The following is a 6,240-nucleotide window of genomic DNA, read 5'->3' on the forward strand; positions in this document are numbered from 1 at the left end:
AAACGGATCACCATGTACCCCAACCAGAAGCCTTGGATGAACCGGGATGTTCGTCTCCTCCTGAAGGCCCGCAACACCGTCTTTAGGTCAGGAGATGCACACGCCTACAGTACAGCCAGGGTAATCTAAAGAAGGGCATCAAAAAAGCCAAACACCATTACAAAAAAAGGTAGAAGAACACTTCTCCAATCTCCAACCCCCGACGCATGTGGCAAGGACTCCAGACCATTACAGACTACAGGACCACCAAACCCTCCCCGCATCCTCTGATGTCTCCTTCCTCAATGAGCTCAACAACTTTTATGCTCGTTTTGAGCGAGGGAACCCCACAACCACAACCAAAACAGACACGACGCCAGACCCAACCAACCTCGACTCTCTCCCCCCACCGATGTAGGAGCGGTGCTGAGCATGATCAATGTCACAAGGCTGCAGGTCCTGATGGCATCCCCGGCGTGTTCTCAGAGCATGTTCTGGGGAGCTTGCAGGAGTGCTCACAGACATATTCAACCTGTCCTTGGCCCACGCTGTGGTACCGGCCTGCTTCAAATCCACCTCTCCATCGTCCCGATACCCAAAAACTCCAACCCATCTAGCCTCAATGACTACCGCCCAGTAGCCCTCACCCCATCATCACTAAGTGCTTAGAGCAGCTGGTCCTAGCACACTTCAAATCCTGTCTCCCCCCACCCTGACCCCACCAATTTGCATACCGCCAGAACAGGAACAGAGATGCAGTCCCATCGCACTGCACTCTGTCCTCTCACACCTGGACAACAACAACACCTACGCCAGAATGCTGTTTATAGACTTCAGTTCAGCATTCAATACAATCCGCCCCTCACAACTCATCAGGAAACTGACAGACCTGGGCATCAGTTCCCTCATCTGCAAATGGTTACTGGACTTCTGACCAACCGCCACAGCATGTCCGGCTGGATAACCGCTGCTCCAACATCAATCAATGAACACCGGTGTAACCACAAGGCTGTGTGATGAGCCCTTTCCTCTACTCCCTCTTCACCCATGACTGCAGACCTGCTGATGGTTCCAACACCATCATTAAGTTTGCAGATGACACACGGTGATTGGCCTCATCAGTGACAACGATGAGACTGCCTACAGGGAGGAGGTGGATCGTCTGGCTGAGTGGTGCAACAGAAACAGAGGGTCGTGAAAACTGCCCAGCGCATCGCCGGAGCACCACTTCCTGCCATAAAGGACATCTACAGGAAGCGGTGTCTGAAAAGGGCTGGGAAAATCATCAAACCCAGTCACCATCACATGGACTCTTCACCCTCCTGCCCTCTGGAGGCGCTACAGGAGCCTCCGGACTAAGACCACCAGGTACCGAACAGCTTCTTCCCCACAGCTGTCAGACTCCTGAACTCTCGCATCTGACCCACGTTAAACTCATGGACTGAACATACACACACCCACAACCACCTACACACAACACAATGGACAACCGTACCCTCAAACACACAATAATAACATGGACTGAACCACACTCACAACCACTAGCACTTTATATAGCCTCTGTAGAAATTATCCACATATCTCACTTATCTTAACTGCACTACTGTATAGTTCTGTGTAAATAATCATTCTGTACATACAATAATTTTTAATCCTACAACTGTTTATAACTTGCATAGTTCACATTTCTGTATAACTGTATATCTCATATTTCTGTATAGTTTTTATTTCATATTTATCCTGTTCATAGTCTGTACATAGCTTGTACTCACTACAGCCTGTACATACTTATAGTTATAGAATATTCATAACATACTTCATACCATGTACATTATAACATTCCATAATAGACCCATTTCTGTAATATACTTACATATCTATATTATTGCTAATATATATTGTAATAATCTATATCACGGCTAAAGCACTTCTGGATGGATGCAAACTGCATTTCGTTGCCTGTACCTGTGACATGTGCAATGACAATAAAGTTGAATTCTATTCTATTCTATTCTATTCTGTCTACTGACATACTGGTTAACTTCTACCGCTGTGCGATAGAGAGCATCCTGACCAACTGTGTCACAGTCTGGTATGGGAACTGCTCTGTTGCTGACCGCAAGGCACTGCAGCGGGTGGTGAAAGCCGGCCAAGGCATCACAGGGACTCCACTTCCTGCCATTGAGGATGTCCACAAGAAGAGATGTCTACGCCGAGCACGCATCATTCTCAGGGACTCCTCTCATCCTGCCTCCAGCTCCTGTCCTCCAGAAGGCGCTACAGGAGCCTTCAAACTAAAACCAGCAGGTTTAGGAACAGCTTCTTCCCCACAGCTGTCACCCTACTGAACTCAGTCCCCGCTGAGCCTTTCCATCCACACTCACTGAACCCTTCTACACTCCTCCTCCCAGTGACCGTGATCATTTCATTCAACATTCACCACATGCTCACATTGGTTACTGCTATAGTTTTAGGACACTGACAGAGTATAGTCTCTGTTATAGTGCCTATTATAGTCTGTTCAGAGAGCTATGCTTCCACTGCTGTATATAGTCATAGCACTCTGTAGATCTGTTTAACTCACACTGATACATCTGTATATATGTAGCACATCTGTATATTTGTTCATGGTACAACTGTATATCTGCCCGTCTGTACAGCAATATAGAACATCTATATGCTATACATTTGTCTGAACTTCAGCTGTATATTTGGTCTCTCTGTTCATAACTATTTCACCATTTATTACTACCCTTATCTGTATATATCAGTACATCTGTATATTGCTCTTATTGCACTTACTGATTAGATGCAAACTGTATTTTGTTACCCTGTATTTAGACATGTGTAATGACAGTAAAGTTGAATTCTAAATGCTATCCTAAACATTTAAACAAAAGCAGCTACACAGCTACAGGAGTTTTTAGAAGTGATTTTTAGAAGGCCAGTAAAGAGCATGGAGACAGATGGAGGATGCCAAATCCACTGAATCTACACACTTCCTGTTTCCACCTCATCCTTCCAGTGCTCTACTATACTCTCTGCTCTCTCTACCACAACTGCCTTTGAACTTGCCTGGGCCAGGTCTGAGTCCAGCTTTGCCAGGTCACATACACAGGGCTCTTGTCAGCAGGCAGGTCAGTGGAGCCTCTGGTGATGGATATATGGCAGTGAAACAGGAGGAGGCCTGAGAACAACAGCAGACTTAACCAGCAGGACAAAGTAGCATGTAGTACTTGAAGGACTCATCACAGCCAGTCAGTTCTCAGGAAAATGGAACATCACATAAATATTTCTCTTCTTTGATTTTCATCAATATATTTCCTTTGATATATCTTCTGTCAATATTTATTGCTTATTAGAAGCTCATAGGCAGTTCCTGTCACTCTACAATAAAATAATGTAAAGGCTGCCCTCTCTGCCCTCCCACTAGCTGACCTAACTGACACAAGTAAACCGTGCTAAGATACCCTACAAGGACTAAGGTTCTTAGCCACATACATATAGATTTGCGTGGCTGTAGAAATCCATGCCATGAAGCTCCCAGCGCACATTTTGATGCTTCTGTCTGTGCAGAGGTTTGGAGGTTTGGAGCAATTTTGAAAACACTGGAACATTTTTATTTTGCTTTCTATGCTAATAGGCTGATGGTGTATATCTTACCCTGGGTGTGTTTAATAAAATTAAAAGTGTTGCTCACACACATAAAGAACATTAAGGTTAAGTAAAGATTAAGTAAAGGATAGAGCCCAGAACATGATATTTTGAACCAACTTTGAATAATTAAGGGAACAATAGATGAACACAGTAGATTATTGAGGTGTAGCAGAGAGAGGCGTTTTGTTTTCTATCCATTACAGGAGAAGATTCCAGAACCACAGCGACCACAGGGGTGGCGAGAATCCAGGAAGCCCCAGACCGACCGGAACCAACCAGAAAAAGAAGCGCAGAGCACAGAGAAGCACAGTTCCAGAAAATGTGTTGTTTAGGAGACTAAAAGCTTGTTAGATACAGGTTAAATGTGACCATAAAATAATAAGGAGCAATGATAGGGACTTTAGTAATAGTTTGCAGGATTTCTATGTTATGTAAATTGCCCACACACAGTGTTCAGGCCGGATGTGCGCTACCCGTTAAAGGGGCGAAGAAACCAGGCCTAAGTTTTAAAGAGGAAACAGGTTAACTTTATAGAGGCTGTTTCCAAAGAGTGACAAAAGTAATGTAGGCCCGTTTACCAGAAAAAGTTAATTATATTTGATTGGATTCTACCGTGAGCAGTGAGCGAAGTCAGAAGTGGTTTTTAAACTGGGATTCTACTTAAAAAGTAGTTTACAGCCTGGCGCAAACGTGAGGTGCTGTCTAAGAGCTTGATCTTTGTTATATTTTAGCTATTATTCTCACATGAAAGTAAAAACTTAATGGGATAAATTAGGAATTATGTTGTGTTTCTTGGGGAAACACAAAAAGGGGGTGAACTGTCATGTAATTAATATATATTTTAATGCTTATTTTCTGTTTATATTGTTTTATAGAGCCCAGTGTAGGAAAACGCCCTTGTGAGTTAGAATGTAGGCCAAAAGTCACAGAGTAGACTGCACGTCTTGTGCAGAGAACAGGAAGTTTCAGTGCACAGGCATTAATAAATCAGACACAGAAAAGAGGAACTTGTTCCATATTTTGTATCGAAACTATGGGTGACGTGTTGAAAAATATATAGCGAGACAGGCTCCTGATGCCCCAGACGTGAGCTGGCGTTTCTGTGTGTGCTCAGTCTCCATTTTCCGGAAAATGTAAAATTAAAGATCATTTTTTGAGTTAGACCATTCGGAGCCGTGTCTTTCTTTCCCGAAAAGAATACAAAGAACTGGAATTTAATAAAACAAAAATTCCCACCAAGGCTTTTCAGTGTGAAATTTAGTATGTAGAGAAAATACCTGTGCCAGGTTGTCTCCATCTAGTGGTGAACATGGCCTTACCACTACATCAGGTGAGTTTTTCTCTGTGCACAGTAACACAAAACTGTGTCGCTGTGGCTCCGGTGGTAGAGCAGATCAGCTACTGATCGGAAGGTTGGTGGTTTGATCCTTGGCTTTCCTAGTCTGCATGCCAAATATCCTTGGGCAAGATACTAACCCAAGTTGCCCTCTGATGCGTTCATCGGAGTATGACTGTAGTTTAGTTTGCACTTGAGTTTAGAAGTGCTTGTATGAGTGGGTGTGAATGAGGCATGTTGTATAGAGCGCTTTGAGTACTCCGGGAGAGTAGAAAAGCGCTATGTAGAATCAGTCCATTTACAAAACTCATTTACAATGCAAACTATTTAAAAAATGATGTAGGCAGATCAGACATGTTACAGATTCATAGAACGGAAGTTTATCGCAATCCTTCAAATATGCAGGGCGTCACACTAACACAGCTGCTTATGTCCAGCATCGCTCTGTTATTATCAATTTGATTCAAAATGTGTCCAGCTTAATGTCTTAAACTAAACTGGCATTAAAGTTTCAATGAACTAAAGTGGTCCCCCTGAGTCAGCACCCAGAAAGCTTGTATCTTTTAAAAATGTGGCCATAAATACGAGCGCTGCTAGGATCTTAAAACACTGGGACTACATCCAGATCTGAAATCTTTGGAAGTTTCACTCAGTAACAGCACCTTTTTAATATTATTGACTATATTTTATAGTCACATTTATATAAAATGTCAAACATTATACGTTAGCTAAAGGCTGACATCACAGAATTATACTGAACAACAATGCAATTTGAGTTCTTCTTGTTTGTACTATATATTTGATTTATTGTAAGCAGTGGGAGTAAAACCTAAAGAAAAATAGTAAAAATATGAATGAATCTCTGCTCTTACAGCTTTTATTGTGCTGTGATGTCTCCTTTGAAACTGTCCTCTTGCTCGTCTTTTGGATGCTCACTCTTCTTCACCTTTCCTGTTCCTTTCACCAAACTGCTGCACTCTTGTTTCTGCTCTCGCTCCAGTTCTGGTTAGAATTAGAAAGCAGTCAGCATGTGCCAAACAAACTCCCCAAATCGATCATGTTTGATATGATGATGAGGTTTTAACATCTTATTTATCAATTATTTAATACACTGTACCAATCAATTATTAAACAAATATCATGCCATAAGAGCTAAATGGCCATCAAAGAAATCCTTAATGCCTAATACAGGACAGGCCAACATTTAATGCAGCCACAGATGGACATCAGTCAGCTTTCTGCACTTTCCATCTGATCACATCTGTCTT

At 42.6% G+C, this 6,240-nt stretch overlaps 1 long non-coding RNA gene across 1 annotated transcript; it reads right to left on the reverse strand.

The window, feature by feature from the left end:
• Positions 1 to 3,126: 3,126 nt before the first annotated feature.
• LOC112845389 (uncharacterized) lies at positions 3,127 to 5,870 on the reverse strand. Its single transcript, XR_003218197.1, has 3 exons — positions 5,845 to 5,870; positions 4,914 to 4,976; positions 3,127 to 3,166 (listed from the first exon to the last, which is right to left on the reverse strand). It is a non-coding gene; the product is annotated as an uncharacterized LOC112845389 (long non-coding RNA).
• Positions 5,871 to 6,240: the final 370 nt, after the last annotated feature.

The sequence above is a fragment of the Oreochromis niloticus genome, unplaced genomic scaffold (assembly GCF_001858045.2).
Source record: "Oreochromis niloticus isolate F11D_XX unplaced genomic scaffold, O_niloticus_UMD_NMBU tig00007209_pilon, whole genome shotgun sequence".
NCBI classification, from domain to species: domain Eukaryota; kingdom Metazoa; phylum Chordata; class Actinopteri; order Cichliformes; family Cichlidae; genus Oreochromis; species Oreochromis niloticus.